The sequence below is a fragment of the Psittacula echo genome, assembly GCF_963264785.1.
Source record: "Psittacula echo genome assembly, chromosome: 1".
In the NCBI taxonomy this organism is placed as follows: domain Eukaryota; kingdom Metazoa; phylum Chordata; class Aves; order Psittaciformes; family Psittacidae; genus Psittacula; species Psittacula echo.
In genome coordinates, this window is record NC_137735.1 from 127,294,234 (window position 1) to 127,317,151 (window position 22,918).

Sequence of the window (22,918 nt, forward strand, 5' to 3'; positions counted from 1 at the left end):
CAAGTGCTGAGTGGGATAGTGAATTTATCTCTGCTGGTGATGCCCTTGTTGGTGTAACCCGGCATCCTGCTGGCTTTCTTTGCTGCAGCTGCAGGTTTTTAATGTATTCAGAACTGTTAGAGTTGCAAAGACAGCTTCAAATTATTTTTGAATGAATGTGCCTATTATCTGGATCCATGTTTAAGCTCCAGGTGATTTGGAAGAAACCAGCATCTCCTGGTATGTACTGCACAATGTACATAACATTCTACATCACAGATTATGTTCAGCATTGTACATTAAGTTGCACATCCAAAAATAAAGCTGCTTTCTTCAGTTTACCATGAGCTGACAATGAGGAGCTTGTATTTCTCAGACTGGATTAAAATAATGTAAAGGCATCACTGCTAGGAATAAAAATGCTAAGTGTTATTTTTAGCTTGACTCAAAATTTCTTTTTCCATGTCTGGGAGTACTTCCCAGTTCCTAGATCAGCATCCATATCCCAAACTGTCCTGAGTGCATGTTCAGTCCAGGACTTGAGTACAGGCCATCCCTGTCTATCTTGTTGCCTCTGCATTGCAGTGTCTATTGGAAAGAAAGATGGATGGACTAGAAAAGAAGTGAAAAACCAGAGAACCCAAGCAAGCGATATGCTGTGGAGCACACCTGCTGACAGTCTAGATATACCTCAAGCATGGAGATGCTTAGGCATTATTCCTGGAGTTCTTATCCAGCTTGTGGTGCATTAAAATTATCAGTTGCAGATCTCTTGTGTTATTCCTGGTGTTAATAATTCTGGAAGAGAGAAACCCTGTAACTGAGTTTGTTTTCAACTCTGTAACAGAGTGTCCTGGTTAGAGGAACTAGCATATCCCTTAGCCTTTGGAAAAGTTCAGAGTATCACCTGAAAAAAAAATACCAAATTTAGACATTATAGGAACAAGCAAACAGAAGTCTTAATTGAACTTTTATTGTTGGCTACAATTGTGACTGATAATAGTATATCTGATCACAGGTTAAAAGTTCAAGTTCACATCTATGGATGTGCAAATGATCCATCAGTTTTGCAAGGAAGATTCACTTTTCCTCTGGATTTCCCACAGTCCATACTGGTACTGTTGAAGCACTGAAACCTCATTGGATTCATATATTTGCTTAATGATGAACTGATTTAGTGATGTAACCCTTACTATTCTAATCATCAGACAAAAATTCACAGGAGATAGTAGGTTGTGGGCAGTTGAATGTTTTATATGCATCTGAATGTCTTAAGGAAATTATGCATAGATTGTAATGATGTTTAAAAAAGCAACTGAATATGAATATGAATATGAATGAGAAAGTCATTGTCATCACCTCAGAAACCACCTCAGGAGTTGTCACTAGCATTTGAAGGGCTCTGCCAGGGGTCTTTGAAGAGGCAGGAAAAGACATCAGTTTCTGCATTTTAAGGTAATGAAGGGTGATCAATGAAGCTTTTGGATGCCCCCTTGCTGTGTTTCATGTCTAGGGGGTTTTCCACTTCAGAGCCTTTTTAAGTAGTTTGGCTTACTAGATTTATTGTCCACGAATATTTACCAAATAGTCTATGATCATTTTTATTCTTGTAAACATATATAAAAACCTCTCTCCAAACTTTCATTTTTACCCTCAAGATAGGCACTAATCTATTTCTGGAATACTTTTCTGCAGTTAATCTTTTCAAAATTGGCTGAAGCCTCCTACAAATGATAAGTGCATTAAACATATCTTTCCTTCTTTAAATGGGCTATACACATATACAAACAAAGAAATGGCACTACCAAGATAGCTTTCAGATCGTTTTGATTTGTCAGAGAATTTAAGCTCTGAGATAACTTAGTTGTGTACATTTCTATTCATTTTCTCTTTCTTTCTAATTTCTGTTTACTTCTGATACCAGGCATCATTCTGAATTTGGAAAAAATCTTCACTGCTCACTCATGTATTGCACCTGCCTTAGCACTTTTAACACAGGCTGGTGCAACACTATTCTCCAGGCTTCTGCTTCTTCAAGCTGAGGTATTTAGAGATACAGTTTCAGAAAAGAGAGACCTCCTCCGTAACATTCAGGCTTGGGTTTTTTTCTGAAACTTGAACACTTCCAGATTTCAGGGGTGGCAATATCTGTCTTTATTGCATTATAAATAAGCAGAATTAGCCTGGAACTGGAAAGCAATATATCGTCTTCAAATAGTATGCCAATCTGTCTCACACTGCTTCTCATCCATGTCTACACATCTCTGCTGAGCAATGTTCATGTGAGTGTCGTGGTTTAAGCCCAGGCCGTAAATCAGAACCACGAAGTCCACTTCCCCCCCCCCACCTTTCTTCCCTCCGCTTCTGGAGGGACAGGGAGGAAAATCAAAAGAATGCAACTCCCATGGGTTGAGATAAGAACAGTTTAATAACTAAGGTATAACACAAATCACTACTGCTACCACCAATAGTAATAATGATAAAGGAAATAACAAGCAAGAGAATACAACCACTCACCAACCAGTACCTCACCCCCACCCTCCAGTGTTCTAGCCCTTCCAGGAACTCTCAGTTCTACCTCCTGGGCATGACGTGCTGTGGTATGGAATACCTCTTTGGCTAGTTTGGGTCAGGTGTCCTGTCCCTGCTTCCTCCCGGCTTCTCCTCCTCCCTGGCAGAGCATGAGACTCACAAAGTCCTTGGTCAGTCTAAACATCGGTGTTATCAGCTTTGTTCCCAGGCCGAAAGTCAAAAACACAGTGCTGCAACAGCTACTAAGAAGGAGGAAAACTGACTGCTACTGCTGAACCCAGGACAGTGAGCCATTAGTGATGGTCTGAGGGAATGTGCCCATGCCTGTGCCCTTTGGGAGTTCAGCATTCCTGCTGCTGGGATGTCATTCTCTGTGGCATGGCAAGTCCCAAGCCCTATCCCACTACTGGGATTGCAGCAGAAGGGCTTGGGGGTCCCATTTGTACTGCTGAGATTTTAAGCAGTGGCTGTGCTAGGGTTCGGAAGGCAGGTGCAGGGGCACAGCCACCTTTGCAGAAGTGCAGGGGGAATAGGGATCGTTCTCATCTGCAGCTCTCCCAGGGGCTATGCTGGCTGCAGGCAGCAGAGAGGCACAGTGGGTTAGACATTTTCCTTCCAACATCCCCTGAAAATGCCTGGGGAATGAGGCTGTATAGAGCGCCAGAGGGTTTGGTCTTGAGGATACTGCCCTACAATTCAGGATGAAGGAGACTTGCCCCAGAGGAAGAGTCATCAACTGCTGCCCATACCATAAATCACAATTATGTGTGCACTGATTACAGTTGTTATGGGACAAAGGTTTAGATTTAAAGACAGCAAAGGGAAGCAAGTAAGCAGAATATGAATTGATGAAGGCTGTGTGCACTGGAGAGCTGACACCACCAGACTTACTATCAGAATACTTGTAATACAGCAAAGTTGTGGTTTTCAAGGCCACTCTCAAGGAGTGTTGAGAGCATTGTTTTCATGTGTTGAAATAGAACATGCTTGTGTTGTTAACAGCTTAGTGGCAGAAAAGTATTCCTAATTCTCAACAAGGTTATTTCTTTAGGAATTTTAAGAGGTTTTTAGGGATAAATAATTTTCATATGTAATAATTGACTTCTGCTGTGTAAGGTCTCGTTGTGGATTAGTTTTAGCCTGACTTCATCTTGTGTTACAGAAAATATATGAAGTACTTGTAATTATTTTTCATTTTTCCCAACACTTTAAATCTGAGTTTATTATCTATTTCACAAATGTTATATTTATTAACTCTTTCTGAAAGTTAGATAAGTATACCTACTGTTAGTATCATAGAAATACATATGATAATTATTTTAATGAAAAGGAAACATTTGGGCTCAAATTTCCAGAAGCACATATTGAATTTATGAGAATCTAGAGGGCCAGCCACTGTAGTATTAGCAGAAGTTGGTAAACGCTAATGGGATTTAGCACCTTTACATATTTGAGCTACTCAGAATGAGTGGACATTTTAAAAAACATGAATTTTCTCTTCCTGTAGGTGTGAGGTCATATTTTCTACTTCAAAGAAGTGAAAAAACACTTCAATCAGTGAAAACTATTACAAAACCATATAGTCTGACTAATTTAAAATGAAAGTAAGTAATACAAACTCCTGGTTTCTGTTTGTGTCCTGTCTGGGATGACTGAAGATGGGCAAATGAGGAGAACAGATGTGAATTTATATTGGATTAATTAGAAGAGAGGTATCATACTAATATTAATCCAATACTTTATTGCAATGGAAAAGGAAAGGAAAAGTATCTAACTATAATTTTGTGTTATGTTTGTGTCTTTATTCCTTGCTCCTTTTGTTTGGTTGGTTTGTTTGTGTTTTTTTGTTTGTTTGGTTGTTTTTTTACTAGAAATATGTATTTTTATTATGACCTGAGCACGTATATGTGAGGAGCAATGGAGAACTGCATGGACAAAAATAAAAATTCATATCCATGTTTCCATAGAAGTTATGTTTCTTTCAGACATTTTACATTGAAATAAAAAGCAGACATAAAAAAAAAAAAAAAAAGGCAAGAGAGATCAGAAAATGTGGGGTTTGTCAGCCAGATGGCTTTAATGGCTGTTACTATGGTAACTGAAAATGAATGGCTTTGAAGACAAAATTGGTAATTTTTTCATCAGGAATATTAATGTTGCTTTCTGCTGGCATACACTCCAAATTATATTTTCTGCCTTAAACTTGAGTATGTAAAGATTCTGTATCACCATCGTGTAATTTCACACAGATGACCTGCAACAACTTTTAATGCCGGGGACTGGTTCTTGGTAGAGTCTGATCTGCCTTGCAGTAAACCACAGCCCTGATACTTTCCTTTTCTGAGCTAAGGCCCACCAGCACTTACCCATCTTTTACTTCTGCCAAGCCAACTCAGCAGTTTTTAACTCCTTGGAATTACATTTCCTTTCATTAAGATCCATTTATTGCTGTGAGATTCACGATGTCCTTCCAAGACAGTTGAAGTCCTCCAGGCGCTTGAAGTGGACACTGCCACCAGAGGAAGGGGAGCTGCCCTTATGCAAACCCTCCTTCTCCTGCCTGCACCTCCTCTGTGCCTAGGCAGCTTCCTGATACAGTTCACTCCAGAATCCACCTGACTGGGCAGGATGGATGAGAATTTGCCAATTCTGGGTCCGTCTTCTGCAGTCCCTACTTGTCAACCCATTCCCTGCCCATGTTATCAGAGCGTGTAACACATAGCCACAGCTTCAGGCAATGAAAAACCTCTCCTGGTTAGCTGCAACACAGCCATACCATTCTTTCAGACTCTTTGAACTGAAAAAAGAGCAGACAAAAGAGTAATTATGTCTTGGGGCCACAATGGCCCTGTGTGTGATCTGTAGAAGACCAAGGGTTGGGTGTTTTGTGGAAGGGAAGAAACTGTTCCCAGAGGTGGCCAGCCATAAAGAGAGTAGCTACAAGTCCCTCTGCACCATTTGGCACTCTTCTAGTTAGCAATAAAGTCATAACTTGTGTAGACCATGGTGAACTGGGTCAAAGCAGTGGTCTGGCTCTAAATTACCACATTAAAAAGAATAAAGCTGACATGAGGCCGTACGAGCCTTTGTGTGAGCAGATGGGAGTAGCGGGGGCCGTGCACACAAGGGGAAGGGCAGGGTGACCTCTTTAGTGGCAACTCTGGTTTATGCCAGTTCCAAACAACTGCAAAACTATGGCCTTGCTTAGCACCTTAACCTGCCTTTTAGTTTGTTAAAGGTTTGTTTGTTTTTCAGAAGTTCTGGTGCCATACTCAATGAAAAATAGCCATTTTTTTCAGTTATGTGTGCTATAAATGTGTTGAACAAACTTTCAGAGAAGGGTGACTTCAAGCAGTAGAGTGTTTTCACACCAGGTTACTAAAATACCCAGTGTTACATTCAACCAACTGATACAGAATCAAATCCTTAGGAAGCCCCATCTGGACAGACCAGCTAGCACTAGTCTTTATAGGATATGACCTCTCAGTGAACTACAATATCATGTGTTTCTTTAGGATTTGTTTTTCATTGCTCCATAAAAATTCCAACAGGGGAATCATTCACAATACAAGCAGAAAGGAGAAGGGCATACAATGCAGTTCACTGAAAAGAGGGAATTAACCAGTTGTAAATTTCCATTGCCTTTGCAGTGCAACCGTCAGCTGCAAAATGGTCTGAGAAATCAGCAAAAAAGGCAGGCTAGTTTGAAGAAGTGGGTAGCAAAAAGAACAGAGCCCTGTTAAAGACACAAAGAAGTATAGTCCTATGTAGAATCTGATGTTCGGTGACAAAACCAGACGCATGTTAGATATGAATCCTCCTGACTTTACTTGGAAGCTGATGCAAAGGTTTTGAGGAAGATATGAAATGCTGCTTGGTGGCAGGTTCAGTAAATTAGTGGATGTTGTCTGGAATAGGAACAGAAATCATAGGCTACAAATGCTCACTCACTCTTCAGGGTGATGAGTTCTTTGTATTTAGAAAACGGAAGCATGGTACAGAACTAGCAACAGCACCTTTTTCTTCGTAATGGTATGTGATGTAAATACACATTTAGAGGGTCTGTGGAACATAATTACTTCTGGTATAAGAAGCTTTTAGAAAAAATGAGATGATTGTACATCATTGACTATTCTGCAGGCCTGTCACGACTACAACAGCACCATGAATACACGGGCTGCTGAACTGTGGGCTGTGTGTTGATTGTCCCTGTCCTAAGAGCTGCTCATGTCCCAGTCATGATACCAGCATGCCAGAAGGCTCTCTGGATGCCAGTCTATGCCTGTGCCCACATTGCTTGAGTAAGAGGAACCATCTCTAACTGGCACCTGCCCCTTCAGTGTTTTGCAGTTGTCTACAAAAAAGGCAAGGTTTTCATCACTAGTTCTGTCTTTGAGATCTCAATATCAATGTCCTGTGATAATTTACATATGCACATCATCCTGGGGATATGTATGAAAATGTACTACTTTGCATCCCTGCTCTAGCAGTTGGGCACAGCATTCAACTCTGTGGCATCTTTTGGAGGAGGGAGGTGGTTAAGGTTAGCAGAGAGTGCATTTAATAGAGGAGAGTACGGAAAAAACTCCCTCCTGCAGCAGAATGGTTCATCTCTTGGGGTATCCTCTTCAGCAGCTGCGCTTTCAGAAGCTGTGAAAACTCCAAACCTGGCAGGTGTGGTAAAACACACAGCAGGAAAATTTCCCTCAGATTTCAGTGTCTAAAGACTGGCCTTTTTGGCCATCCTGAACTCTGAAGCAAGAGTTACTCACCCTCCAAAAGGCTGTCTTGTGGTTTGTAGGTCTGTCTGGTTTCCTAAAAATGTGTTCTATGTTGTTTTAACTGTGGATGTCCCTTCTATTTATATTCGCATCTGGTACAATTTTAGTGCTTCTGAACTCATAACTGGATTTGATTACAGCTAAAGTAAAAAGTAATTGAAAAATAAGCTCAGGAGAGGGGAATTTTATAATACAGCTGGATTCTCTGTGGCTATTACTACAGTAGATGGCACTGTAACTTAAGTCAAATGACTAAGTCAGCTGAACAGGGGATCTTACAAACCTCTAAATAATAGGATTCTTTGTGCAGTTGTAAAGAACATTCCAACAAAGTAAATAAGGATCAGGCCTTTGGCATGCATCTGCTGTGGCCAAATTCCAGTTTTATATTTTTCAGGTCAAATTATTTCTTTAGGAAAACTATGAATCATGCATTTGCATAAGAGTTTTTCCATCTGCTTGCATTTCTCCATTCAGAGGCTTATTTCTATTCCTTTAAATATTTCACCTGAAAACACATACATCTTGTTTTCTTTATTAAATTCTGTGAAAATCTTCGGATTTCTATCATCAACATACAACATTATGATCTAATCTTGCTATCTTGTTATTACTGACTGAAAAAGTCATGTCTTGCTATAAATTTGGAGGATTACATCCTGGAATGATACTGCACATACTTGGTATTTGCACACTGATTTGATCTGAGCTAGGATATGTATGTGACCCTATATGCATAATATAGGTGCACCCCAAAATGATTTATTGCTTCTACTCTTATAATATTCCAGGAAGTAGGATAGCAATGTTATTCTTTTTTCCAGATAAAAAAATCAGAGAACAGATAGACCAAATAGCTTAACCTTATTTACATGGAGACTTGCATTATATATGAAATATATCTATATCTCAAACACACATAGAGCACATTTTTGTTCTGTGTATCCCATTTGAAGGAAATAGTTCACATTCCTCTAAACTGGTGTTTAATTTGTTCTGGTGTTTGCAGAATAGAGGCTTGGTCTGAAGCAAGTCTTGATGTTAAGCCCTGTATGCCTTCAAAAAAGCCTTAAATACTGGATTATCTGAAATAAAGTTGATTGCTGTAGACAAACCTGAGGCATTTGTAGCTGTTACTAAACCTCTTTCCTGTTACTAAACTTCTTTCTGAAGTACTGAAAAAATCACAGAGCTGTAAATAAATTAATTCTCTGGCTTGATTATGTATTTAGAAGACAAGTTGACTCTCTCCAAGCAGCAGAGAAAGAAGTAATTCCACAAGAAAGAATGAGAGATGTAAACCTTCCCATGATGTATCGTTTTATTGTTCAGTGTATATTGAAATACAGCTGTGGCAGCTACTGCATTCCATCAGGGTCATCACTTTCTTCAAGATAATTTTGGGTATGTATGGACCTTTGTTTCTTCAGTAATACACAGCCAAAATAAAGCCAGATCTTGAGGTGTAGGGTTTTCTTGATAGTGTTCAAGAAGTGCAGAAAGGACTCTTGTATTTTTTATTATGTTTCATTGGTGTCTATATGACTGTGTTCATCAGACCAGTTGTGCTGCTGGTTGTACTTCCTATAATGCAAGGGTATGTTTTTCTAGTTTAAAAATTATAATTTAAAGACAACAAGGGCTGAATCTGAAAGTCAGGGAGAACAAGATATTGCTGCCTTAGGAATGTTATTAGTTTAGTAAAGAACTCACAGAGCATTTCCAAAAGCTAAAACTTCTGTGATTCAAGTTTGCACTAGGGTACACTAGGTTACTAAATATAAGCAGAGAACATGCTTTTATGCAAGCAAGGAAAATCCTCAGAGATGTTATTCATAATGTACAGTTTTCAGAAGATAGCTTTTTATTTCTTACCTTGACACATTAACACTCATGTAAGAAACCTCAAATGAGCAGCTATTCAAGACATAATTTAAAACACTAAACAGCTGGGCCTGGGTACGACAAATGATTGAAACAGTAAAGGAGTGAATCTAAATTAGTAAGTGCAAACTGCAGACACATTTTTATTCCCAAAAGAGCAGTTACCAAGGTCTATTTTAAAGGAAAAATTTCCAGTGCAGATTTTGAAGGAAATTATATCCATCAGAGAGAACTCAGCTTTAGTTTCACATCTTTAGTTTTCATCTTTAGTGTCTTCTTTCTATGGAACCTGCCTTAAAAATGAACCTAATGAAGGTTGTCATATACTTTATGTTTGAGGTCTTCCTATAATTACTGCAAACAAGCTTCTAAGTGAGATTCCCTGAGCTAATGTGCACAGAAGCCTCATTCATTCCATTAACAAGGGTCTCCTGAACTAGACACCTTAATTCAAACAGCGTGAGTGTCCTTCTTGGAATGCTATAAGTTTTTAAGATATTTCACTGAAACATTACATGTGTAATATGTACCTCGCTTATTGGATCATGAAACTACAAATATGAAATAAAAGGATCAGAATCCTTGGATCAAGATACTGCTTTAAGAAATGTGTCTCAGAAAAGTTTATGGTTTAATATAAGCCATTTATATGTATAAGTGAAAGAATAATCTTAAAAATACATTCTTATAATAGTGATTATATTAATTTTATAGGCAGAACAATTATTTTCATCTGCCCATAACAGATTTGCAAGTTAAAACAAGCTCGTTGTGGATGTACTCAACCTACTGTATAATTCTACTTTGCCAAGTCCGTGATTTCTTCCACAGGTACTATGAAGTTATAAACATACTTGAAAAAATGATTCACTACCAACTCTGTATCAGTTGGCAGTGTAACTGCCCTGCTTTTGACCCCTTGAAAAATCTGGGATGACTCAGACTAGCAGCTTTACTTATGGAAAGGTTCATTCTAAAATGCTTATATTGTATTTTAAAACACACTATTTTAATGTATCCTTTCTCACACTTCCGAACTTGTGTTGCAGTTTGCTTCCCAAAAAAGAAACTTATGTAGAGAGTGACTATCCCTAATCTTCACTTGCTTCTTTTCCAGTTCCTCAGATTTCTCATCCTTTGGGGCTGTGAAGATTTAGACCTTCATACTTCTTTTGCAGGAGCGTGACACCTACACAAAATTGGTATTAAAATTGAAGCTTATGATTTAAAATGTTGGCTAAAAAGCTGAATTTGTGTACTGAGCTTCTATACACTGACTTAGTTTTAATCTGACAATAGGTGTAATCTTCTACCTGTATGATCAGGGAAGTATAGGTCACAGATCAAAATGAAAATAGTTATACTTCCTCTTATGGAGAGCAAACACTTTTTCTCATACAGTGAAAGATAATCTTTTATCTAGAACTACCTTTTTTAAAGCAAATGAAATTCTAAGTATTTACATTGCATTTAGTGCACCACCAGAAACAGTAAGTTTATAGTAATTCTTTGATTTTACATATTACTTGATATGTGACCATATTGACCGTTACTTATGTAGGAGATACTGGCATTTTTTGTTCATTTTTCTTTAATTTTTAAGGTAAATTCAATATATAGGTCCCCAGTAGATGTCTGTTTTCTTGTAGGCATGTTGATATTGCACCTGTTATGATGCATTTAACAACCATAAGCCCAGTGAAGCATATTCACTTAACAGACAACTTAAGAAATGAACAGGAACAGAGGGAAGACTTCAGTGTGACACTTGCATTTGTAGACTGCGCTAAAGAGCAATCACGTCATTTCTTGCATTTGTAATTCTTGGTGCCATGCCAAAGTGATCAGAATTGTCAACTGTTTTTTTTCCCAACTTCAAAAGCATCTCCCAAATCCTCAGCACACTCTTTAGCCTTAATTGAAAACACCTCATTGCCTGTGTTTCCTAAAAGGAGGGAAAATGTCAAAATATTTATCTTAGAAACAAATTATTGGACAAATGGTGCCCTCTAGATAATTTGTTGGGACAACAGGATACTTGGTTGGAAAAAGGGGGTGATTATGTAAAAAAAAAAAAGATTTACAACTTACACAATTCTCTGCACTGGAATCAAATCTCCTAGTAAATGAACTTTTCTTCTGGTTCTTTCTTATGTGTGTCATTTTAATGCCTCTTGTGAGGGAGGTGGGAAGTGCATCAGGGAGAAATATTCTGAACAAACAGCAGGCATTTCTGACAGCGTGCTTTCAGACATGTTAGTTAATGCCTTTTCATCTTACAAGAATACGTGTGAGCTTTTAACTATTAATTTGATCTCCGAATAGGCTAAGCAGTAGGTAAGCCGATAGGAAATGTAAAGAAAAACTAGAAACTAACATAAATGTTGTGGTGATTCAGCAGCAGTGTTTTCTCATACAAGAAACAAAAGGGCTTCTTGATGAGATGACAGACACAAATGGTTGATTAAATCTAGCAGAGGAACAAAAGGGCTACTTTTGCAGGAGGCAGGGAATACCTCTCCCAGTTACAGCACAGTGCTGGAGTTTCTTAAATGAGTTTTTGTTATGTTCATGCTCACAAGGGGAACGCTTAATGTGGATAATCTCTCTAATCACTGTGCAAGCTGAAAGTTTGTTTTTTCTGGAAAGGTCACTGCCAGAGCTTTGCAGAGAGAGGATGAAAAGGGTGTGAACTCTGAGAAGATGTAAACCGAAGGAGGAAAAAAATTCTGTCCTTGTAGGAGTGGGCTGTGGAAAGGAACAAAAGAAGGAAGGAAGATGAACTCTAAAACAGTGGGGAATACAGCAAAAATGTATGAAACGTCTTCCGTAAGGGAATCAGTAGTAGTTGTGTGCTATTGCTGCCTAAAGCTGGGAACAGAGACTCTCAGGACAACAATGAACATTATTTAACTGAGGAAAGATATCTCCAGATGTTGTTTCCTCTCTCTTGCATTCGTAATCCTTTTGTTTGTTCTGATTTATCTCTGGTTTATATCCTTCACTTTTATCCTTCTGTGTATGAACAGGTACATCTCTACTCTAAGAGCATCTTTAGTCATATATAGTGTGCAGTTATGGTAACTGGAAAGACCTTTATATCTATCTATCTATCTGTCTGTCTGTCCACCCATCTGTCCACTACATAGTCCTAGAATCCTAGGATTACATGATAACAGAACCTGGAAGGGGTGTCAGGAAGTCTGCAGCCCAGCCTCCTGCTCAAAGCAGCATCACCCATTAGATCAGACCAGATTACTCAGGGCTTTTTCCAGTCAGGTCTTGAAAATGGTCTAAAGATGGAAAGAGACTGCACAGCATCTCTGGAAAACCTGTTCCAGTGTTTGACTCTCCTCAGTGTGAAAAATGTGTGTGTACATTGTGTTGATTGATGATGTGTACATTATGCCAGTGAGCCAACATTGTTCTTCAGGAAGATGTACAGGTCAGAAGCATACAAGGGCTTCATGCTGATACTTCAAAATATTCCTATTGGGATTCATGAATTATGTTTTTAACCGTGCTATATGTGTGTAGGTATATAGACTTGTGGAAGGCTGAAGAGAACACAGAGGACTGCTGATTAAACAGAGATCCTCAAAAGTGCCCAGCTGGCTAACACCCAAACCAGATTAATGTCTAATAAAGACTAGCATTTGTACGCTCAGGTGAGTATTTTATGGCATATAATACAAGAAACATCTGTGGCTCCAGCCTGCTTCTCGTGAAAGGAAGTTCTGATTACAAAGCTGTCGTAGTAGTATATACTAATCTGTATGCTTAATGGAAATCTGAAGGAGAGCACACTGAACAGTACTCACCCTCTGGAGCCGGGAAGTGATGTGAATCGCAGCCCTTCAAAACCCCAGAGACAGAACCTACTGATTCATGAGAGTGGTTTAAAAATAGAGGGGTTAAAAATAGTAAATGTCCTTGTTGGTGGTATGCTGGTTTTAAATCCATATAGTTCACATTTTCTGGCTACACAGGCCTGAAATTACTGAAAAATGCAACTACTTAAAAAGTAAACAAATAGTCGCTGAGACCATTGTATAATCCAATGAAACTATGAGCTTGGCTTTATACTGATGAATGGGACCTTTACACTGCCAAAGGGCCTTGGAAAGTCATGACTTTCTGCTTTTTGTTAACAGAAATCTCAGCACAAGATAGAAGAAAGCTGATGCTTCCTTCTGAAATGCTGAACTCCTGATCCTGCTCTATAGATCATCCCTCTTTCCTGCATCATGTAGAGGGGCAAGCATGAGAAAACAGATGGGTCTGATGTTGACTGTTTTCAGCATGCTACCCTGCTTGCCCTAAGAGCTCGCCTGACATCATCGCTGTGTGCTACAACTGTATTTTAGACATACCGTCCTCTACTCTGTCCTCGCGATGCCCTTTGCACTGTGACTCGATGGGGCTGCTGGAAGACAGACCTACAGCTATTTTCCTTAGTGCCTGCCCATGCTTGAGAAACCGTCTGTTACAGAGTGTTCGGGAGCCTTCTCATTTTTTTCAGGGCATAAAGGTTTTACGGTGCCAGTGAAAAATCTTGTGACAAACCAAGTCCTTACGTCCTTCCTCAGATATAATTTAAATTAGACTCAGTCAAGACTCCCACTGACTTCAGTAAATCTTTTGAGATTTGGCCCTATCACATTAGGACGTTGCAATCAGCTATAAAAGCAGGAACAGAACCGAATCCCACAGAGTAACATCACAGTAACATACATTATTTCCATCCAAGTAAAAAGATCTTCCAGGATTTTCTTTTCTGGCCAAATTTAAAGCTAAACACATTATTCATCTGTGCACAAGTCTGCTTTCCAAGGCAAAACTCCCTAGAAAAACAGGAAATAGTAACACTGTGATATGTAAAACTAGGTTGCCCTGCTCTTTTAATTTGTCGAAGCCACAAAATGTGTTTGCCATTAGCTTTCAAGTATGGGGTGAAATGTTTAGTGCATCTGTCTACCCATCAGTCCATCCATCCATCCATGCACACATCCATCCATGCTTCTTATTTTTCCTGAGAGGGAAAGTTCAGCACAGTTTTCAGCTCTATTTCTTAGAGTCTTTTCTTAGAGAAAGTAAGTGACATCAGAATTGAGACTATGGTTTTTTCTTACTGATGAGATTATCCCTGTGAAAGGGGAGTGAAACAGAATCAGGAACATCATGCTTGAAAGAGCATTCTGCTGGAGCCAGTCTCAGTGGTTCAGCAGGCATAGTCCTTCCTAAGCTCCTTCCTAAGGGTAGCTAAAAGTGAAGGAAAGCTACCAATTTCCAAGTGCACTGCATTAGGCTTGTCTTTGTGTGAGGAAAAAAATACATTTAAATACATGAAGTAGATATTTAAATCATTGTGCCGAATATTTTACTGCCAGTGCCAATGAGCATATGCTATATACACCCTAGCCATGTAATTGCTATTATTATTTCTTATTTTTTGAATAACACTTACAAAAGCGAACCCAAAGTCTGCAGCTGATGTATCTTACTAAATGCCATACACTCCAAAGTGTGTCCAAAAGTCTTAAGCAATTCCGCAGTTCTTCACAGAAGCAAAGTTGCAAGATAGGACCCAGCAGCAAAGCCAAAATATGTCCAAAATTTTACCCGATTTCTGTAGGAGGAACATACTCTTTCAATGGTAATTGAGATGGGCTCAAGTGTGCTATTGTACTTTGGCCTGGATTTTTCCAATCTGAAACATCATATATTGATCACATCTGTTCCTAAGGTTGAAGGACCAGAGCGTCTGAAGGACTTTGGTACCCATAGTGGATTGTGAACACTAGCACCCAAAATTGCTACTTTTCAGACCAGTGCTCAGATACACATCTCAGGCATCTAAAATCATTGACTTTTTGAAGGTCCTGAAGATTCAGCCTCTGGATATGTGCAGAAGCACTTCAGTTTTGACAGGGCTCAGCAAGCTGTTTTCTCTCATGCATGTACTACATGCATATATCTCACCAGAATTCAGAAACCAGAGTTTCTCTGCTGGTGTCTTTGATGGTCTGCTCCAGGAGGAATCAAAGCTTCTCTTTCTCAAGCACCAGCATGACACTCTTGGATGCTACTGATTCCATTTAAATCATGGTGTGGTTGGTGTGGCTCCATCACTCCTTTTTCACAGAACTGCCCCAGAGCTGCAGTTCTCTCCTTTGCCTGGAGCATTAACAACTCCTATTTCACATCTCCCATCTCCTTCTGAGAGTGGCCTAACCACTAATCTGTGAATTACTCCACTTTCCAGTTGAATCTATGCCTCTGTGAAGAAAGGAATCAACAGTTTCTGAGTCCTGGGGGAATACCCAGACAGCTCCTGACTTTGTGGGCAGGATGCTACTGGCCTTCTGGCTGTACATGAGCAATACAGGAGCCATAATAAGGCCAGTATGGGAAGGAAACCTGCCCTAGAGGCGGCTCCTGTGGTGATACTGGAGAGAAACCAATTCCCACCAGCTGCTGTTTCTCCAGACAGTGGCTGAGACTTGCTACTGGCAAGAGCAGGACAGCCAGAGGAAGTTGGGAAGAAGGACACGGCTACCAGCAGCAACTGGAAGCAACTGGAAATGGCTATAAGGAGACAGGTGGCATATCTGAGGGAGGGATGAATATGCCCACCTTCCTCCTCATCCCTCTGCCTCTTGCAGTCTCTGTGACACAGATAACTGTGGCTGGAGGTGCTGGCTAGGGAGGAAGGGCATCAGAGACCTGCATTTCAAGTCAGCATCAGTGAAAGCCACTTACTGTGGCACTGATTAAACCAAAAAGCATCTATTCTGGGAACAGATGCTGTAGCTGAGGTGACTGCCCTGCAACCTGGGCAGTACTCACCTTTCTGCCGGCATTTCTGCTGCCCTTGGACTTGACTGCACTGTTGGGAGCTAAGGGCTTGACTGGTGAGCACACTGTGAACAGACTCACTCTCAGCAGGTGTGCTCCTTAACAAAGGATGTGTCTGCCTATGATGCTGGCTCTGTGATTTACCATTTGCCAGACTGAATACCCTCATCAACAGCCTTGTGTTCTCAGTGAGCTGGGGGAGTAGGAGGATTCAGCAGAATCTTCCTTCCCCATTCTTCATAAGCAGGCAGTCTTTCCTTTCCCCATGCAAAGCAAACATTCAACTATCAGGGGAAGAATGTAACTGCCAGTACAAATTGTAAACTTCTGCAGCAAAAAGCACAGACAATTAAGTCCAGTGACTGGTTCTTTATTATGGGCTTTTCAGTCCAGGTTCATGCATGGGAGGTCTGGATTCATGCAGTGCGTGAAGCTGAGCAAAGGAGCATAGAGAACGAGGGATTAAATCAAAGAGAGGGTGGGGTGATGGAAACCGTGGGAGGGAAGAATGAGTGGGAAGAAATAAGGGAGAAAGGGAGGGGAGATAGGAAGGGTACAGACAGTTGAAGAATGGGAACGGGTTAGTGGGTGATCATGCAGATGGTGTGAATCATCCTTTGCTGATCTCTTCCACTCTGTTGACTGCTGGAGCTATTACTTCACATTGTTTCATGATGTCTTACTGAGAACTGAAGTAATTCTCATGTTTGCAGTGAGTAGAAGGTGAGTGTTAAAGACTAGAAACCAGTAGCTTTTGGAAGAGATGCAGCTCCTCACTAATCTGAAAACAGAGATGAGCTGGAAACTTCATTAAAAACTCCAAGTCCTTGCCACCTGGCAGATTTCCTACTCTTCAAAGGGGTGATTACAGTCCAGCAATGTGTTTTGCTAAATGGTGGGAAATTATTTGGTTTTAATGTGACTTTCCCAAAAGAATTCTTTCAACTGGGTTGTGTTTTTTTCCACCTCATAGTCAGTTTGAGATGTGTAAGTATCAGTGCATGATACCTGCAACTGGAGTAAGTTGCAGATCTTTTCCTGAATTAAACTCACCATCTATGAGACATCTGAGCATTTTTGTCAGAATCAGGAAGACAAGCTTTAAGAGTTTACCTTTCCTTGTGGGCTGCAGGATTTGGCTAGTCCAGTTGTAGAGAGAATATGTCTATTTTGTAGACTTTTCTGGATCTGGGCATGCATCTCTTGTACTTCATCTTCTACCACAAATATCCCCCTTGAGGTTCATTCGCCTGTCCCAGTAGTGTTGCCAAGAAGAATTAATTGCAGTAGCATCTAACAGTCTTGTTGGACACTGTGATTTTAATTTCCAAAGTGAGTACAGTAATTTTCTTCAGCTGGGCCTCGGTGCTCTTCCTGGCAGCCACCTTGTTTGAGAGGATGACTTTCCATTCTCCTCGTCTTTCAGCAGAGTCCTCTGTCACCAGCTGCTCTACTGATGGTAGTTTGAAAGTTTTGAGGCACCCACTGGTTTAGTCTAGAGGGTTTGGATGGAAGCTCTGGGAGTGAGTGGGTATCCAGAGACATCTGGCCCAGCAGAGCACATCCCTTTTGGCCACATGACCCACCCAGAGTCCCTCCAGCTGCGCTCCCCAGGATGGACCACAAATTGTACAGAAGGTGGCTTTGTTTTGCTTCTGCTGCCAGAAGCTGGGCAGCTTTTACTACCTGAGTGTATCATTTCCTACATGTTATCAATTAGAGGAGGTTGTCTAGGCCACACTTTGGCTGATGAACCACCAGTGTCACATCAGGCATTACAGAGGAAAAACCCTGTCAACTACATCACCATGCCCATATCCAAAACACTGCCGTACATTAGAAGAAGCTATATACGCTGTGAGGAGGTCATATAGATCTGGAAAAAGATCTGGAAAAAAAAACTACCATAAAATCTGTAAATGAAAGCAAGAAATATTGCTTACCCCTTTTTGAGCATACCCAGAATGCTAATGACAAAGCTCCTGAACACACAAAACCAAGATAAGCCCACCCAGGTGCTGCTGGTAAGGCACAGCAGAAACAGCCTTCACATCTTTGTGTGTTTGATTTCCTCCATGACTTTGGAATGAATAGCTCTGGAAACCAAAAAGATGTGTGATCACAGAAGCACAAGTTCATGGCATGTTTCCAAATAAAGCAGAAGAATCATCACGCTAAAGGGTTTAAATTATTTATGTCTTTTTCATCAAGTTGGTTTGTCTCAAGTTGCCTTTTATCTGTATCTCATTAAAAAGAGTAAATAACTTATAGTCCTGGCTGGATCATGTTGCATAGGCAGATCTTCCCAAAATTCTAACATCAACATGTGGAACTGCTGTAATCCAGACCTGGAACTCTTCACTAAACAAAAACAGGCCCTCACTTAGTTTCGGTTTTTAAATTTGATTGCAAACACCATACTATTTTTTTTTCTGAAATGCTGCTCAGCGTTCCAATAGGACTGGAAATCTTCAGTAATTTATCAATTATAATTTATTTATTTCCAATGTGACACAGGGAACAGTTCCATCCGTGACTGCTGTCAGAACTTTTCAAACTGGAGATGTATCAACAAAAATTGTAACACGTGTTCCTCATTGCTGTGAATTGTGTGCCTTAAGATAAAAGAGGAAGATTTATCAGGAGAATATTGCCAGATGCTGTCCAGAGATTAGCAGAGGTCCCCAGCTCTGAACTAGGCTGAGTGCTTGTTCCTTACCAAGCCAATAAAGTTCTGGCACTGTCACAAATGCTGCGTATGTATTTGAAGGTTTGAGAGGGAGACAATGGATAATAAAATATCCTAATTGAATGGGGATGGAGTTAGCTTTGAAAGCCAAAACTTTTTTTTTTGCAAATGTCCAAATTAAAGCACATCTCATTGCATATAAAAAAAAAAAATCTTGATAATTCCATTTACGTATTAAAAATGTGAGTCTTTGATAATTTGTGGAGACTGTGACTTTTAGAAAGCTGTCTCCCATTTGTCTTCCTTGTTGCTGCTGCTGCTGGAGTAAACTACAAACTCTGACTTCCAAGATAACAGCTAAGTAGCAATCGGGTAGTGACTGGTAAAAATGGTTCCTAGGAAAGGCTAGGTTTGTTCCTGTGCTGACCAGGCTGTGACCAGGTTTCTGTCTTCCACTGAACACATAGACATTCCAAGAGGAGAAAATAAATTTTCTACTCCCTGTTCCTAAAATAAAAGGCACAAGAGAGAAACCACGGAGAAACCGTAAGTAGGAATAAGAAAAGCTGTACTAGCCTGGAGGATGACCAAGTAAAAGAAAACCTCCAGAGGCAGAGATGATTTAGAGTTTATACAAAGGGCCTTCCTGGGGCTTCATAGTAAAATTACAATTCAGCCACTGTGAAAGGCTCTCCAATCTGGTGGAATTATGGGGTGAAAAAGGAACAAGAAGTCCTTGGAGGCTGCTGGATATTGGGATACGGCTTCAATTAACTGCCAGATATTGGCATATTCAGCAGTATAATGAAGAAGCATGAATACATGCAACAGAAAAAAATGAGATAGAAGAAGGAAAAAGAGAACTGTTTACTTTTCTTGGGCTTGGGGTTTTTTCATGTTTTCATTTGCTGCTTCCGTTTTACATTTGTGGAATAAGAAAAGAAAATGAGAGCTATACACAAAAATGTTCCCAATTGTCAGCAAATTTAAGGCAATTAAAATGAGGGATTCAAGATAAGCAAATCTGAGAGGTATCAAGATAAAAAACAGTTCAGATTTAATGATGGTAGTATTACGATAATCAGTAATGTGTTTTCAAATAAATAGGTGAGTACATGCAGGAATTTGGACGAATGTCTACACTGGCAGCACAGTAATCAGCGGAGAGAAAAGAAAAAGAAGTTGTTTCAAATGAGGACCTGAATAAGCACTGTTGGTACTGAAGTGGTTAAGAGCTCAGAGAATTGTGGGTTCAACATGTGTATTTGGAGATTTGAGAGAATTAATTATATTCTTACTGAAGAGGAATACAGTTGGCTTTGAAAGCCAGAAGTCAGCTCTGTAAGTGTGTGTTTCCAACCGATGTGCTAAAGCCAATTTTTCTGATTACGGAAAGAGGGACTGTTGAATTAAGTCATAAAGTTCATCTTTTGTTATAGAGAAGAGGTGGAAGCAATGGGTAACATACACAAAGTAAAGACTGATAAGCAGAAATCAGAAACTCACCAGAGGAGAGAGAGGTTGCTTATCTTTGTTTTAACTGTGGGGGTTTTTCTGGTTTTATGTGCAAGTGGAAAGGAAAAGATGTAATATTATCAGATTGATTGCTTTAGCTGAACTTAAAAAAGAGAAAAATACTAACAAATTGAGGTAGCATGGAGAAATAGATCCCACTTTAACAACATGTCCATCTCCAAACATGTTAAGCTGTTTCTCTCAGTGAGGATAAATGTACCTCATTTATTAATAGGAGCCATGACAAACAGATCGCTAGTACATAAATAAACAATGTCTGTGTCTGTAACAAAGTATATGCAGGTAGATGGGACTTTGTGGATGGAAAATATTGAGCATTATGAAAAAGAAAAGGTGAATCAGTTAATTATAGAAACGCTTATTATGAGAAAAACTACTTTGAAAGGCTGGTAACATCATCTGTAGTTTTGCAGCATTGAGGTTAGGAAAAAAAGTCACTTTGTGCAGAGCTATATAGGGGATACTTTAAAACGTTTATGGAAGGAAGCTGATGGAAAGCAAATACATGGTCAAAATCAGACGTTTGTCATTTGTGGAGACTGATAGAATCATAGAATAGTTAGGGTTGGAAAGGACCTTAAGATCATCTAGTTCCAATCCCCCCTGCCATGGGCGGGGACACCCCACACTAAACCATGTCACCCAAGGCTCTGTCCAACTCAGCCTTGAACACCGCCAAGGATGGAGCATTCACAACCTCCCTGGGCAACCCATTCCAGTGCCTCACCACCCTCTCAATAAAGAATTTCTTCCTTATATCCAATCTAAGCTTCCCCTGTTTAAGTTTGAACCCGTTACCCCTTGTCCTGTCACTACAGTCCCTGATGAATAGTCCCTCCCCAGCATCCTTGTAGGCCCCCTTCAGATACTGGAAGGCTGCTCTGAGGTCTCCACGCAGCCTTCTCTTCTCCAGGCTGAACAGCTCCAACAGTGTCAAACGCTTTGCAAAAAAACACTTTTTTTTTGTCCAGGTAGATGACATCAACTGCTCTGCCCCTGTCCATCAGTTTCGTAGCCCCATCGTAGGAGGCCACCAAATTGGTCAGGCAGGATTTCCCCTTAGTGAAGCCATGCTGGCTGTCACCAACCACCTCCTTGTTTTTCATGTGCCTTAGCATGCCTTCCAGGAGAATCTGCTCCAAGAGTTTGCCAGGCACAGAGGTGAGACTGACAGGTCTGTAATTCCCCTTTCTCTGTGTGTACATATGCAAGCAATTCAATGAAAAATTGGGTGGTTTTTATTTGCAAAGATCCAACTGGGTAATGTTAGAAATGTACAACTATGTTAAAATAAAGACATGTTGCCTCTGGGGTCACGTAATCTCAAATCCACCTACTCGCTCAGGGTGTAATAACCCAAAATATGTTCTGTTTTAACCTTGCTCTTTATCAGTCAAGACAGATTAGAGCAAGAGAAAACTTTCTAGATGGTTTGACTGTCCACGTATTGTTAGCTTAAATTGCAAATCAGCCTGTGCAAAACATCCATGAAGACCTGCACCTACAGCCATCAGATGATTGCTTATATTTTAAGGTAACTACAGTGAAAGATCATGATTACAATTATGTGATATGCATAGAAATGACCATCAAACTCCATTATGTAAAGGCACTTGTTTGAGAACTTTAAACTAGCGCCGTTAGATACCTGCTAAATTACTGAGGTACATGCTAGAATGCCCTGCCTTTACTGGATTTGTCAGCTAGGTAGCTTTCCAGAAATTACACTCTCTTAAAATAAGGTTACTCACAATGCAGCCATGGTGGAGATCCTTCCTAATGGTGGCTTTCCACAGCTACAAGCATTTTCAAATGGGGCTTTCCCTTTTACAGTTGGCATTTTAATTGTTATAATGATTTTGTTAACTGCGCAAATTGTTTTGGATACAAAAATTAAATGCTTAGCAAAATGAGTAACAGCAATACACCTAAGCTGTGAACTACAGGCTATCCACTGGCCTGTAGCCATCATTACAATGCAGGACCAGGTAGGAAGTAGCATATGACTCCTAGAAGAGCCTTTGCTCAGTCCTAATCAGGAGCTTTTAGATAAAAGAGTGTATCCTTTCTGTTCTGATATGTCCTTTCTGTAAGTGATAGAGCTTGCAGCTTGCACACTATCACAAAGGAAAAGTTTTGGTTGCCAGTAATAACACTGTGTATGTAACGCCCTTTTTAGGAGATTACACTTACAAATACACCTTTTTTTTTGTTAGTTTATACACTGAAGAGATTTAAATACCCAACTGGCCCATTTCTAAACAATCTATCAGGCCACATATAGAAACAGGTTTCATGGGCTGTCCCTAGAGTAGTTTCTTCTGGAGTCAGCTCTTCTTTCAGCTTCCTTGCTTTTCAGAGTAGTAACTTTGTGATGCAACAGATTTTGTAGAAATTTGCCTTCAACTGAAGAAAGATTCTGGGGGCAAATTCCTGTGTACCAGAATGGAAAGGGCATGCTAGTAGGGAACTGCATCACAAAGCATATAGTCAGAGAAATGGAAACAAAAATGCAGTGTCCCAGACCTCAGGACAGTCCAGATATCATCAGTGAAAGGACAAGATTGGCTCAGTGATGTGCATCCCAGAATGGCAGGACAAAAGCCCTACTGTGGCTTAGTTCTGTGAATACAGAGGACTAACACAGTAACAGCCCATA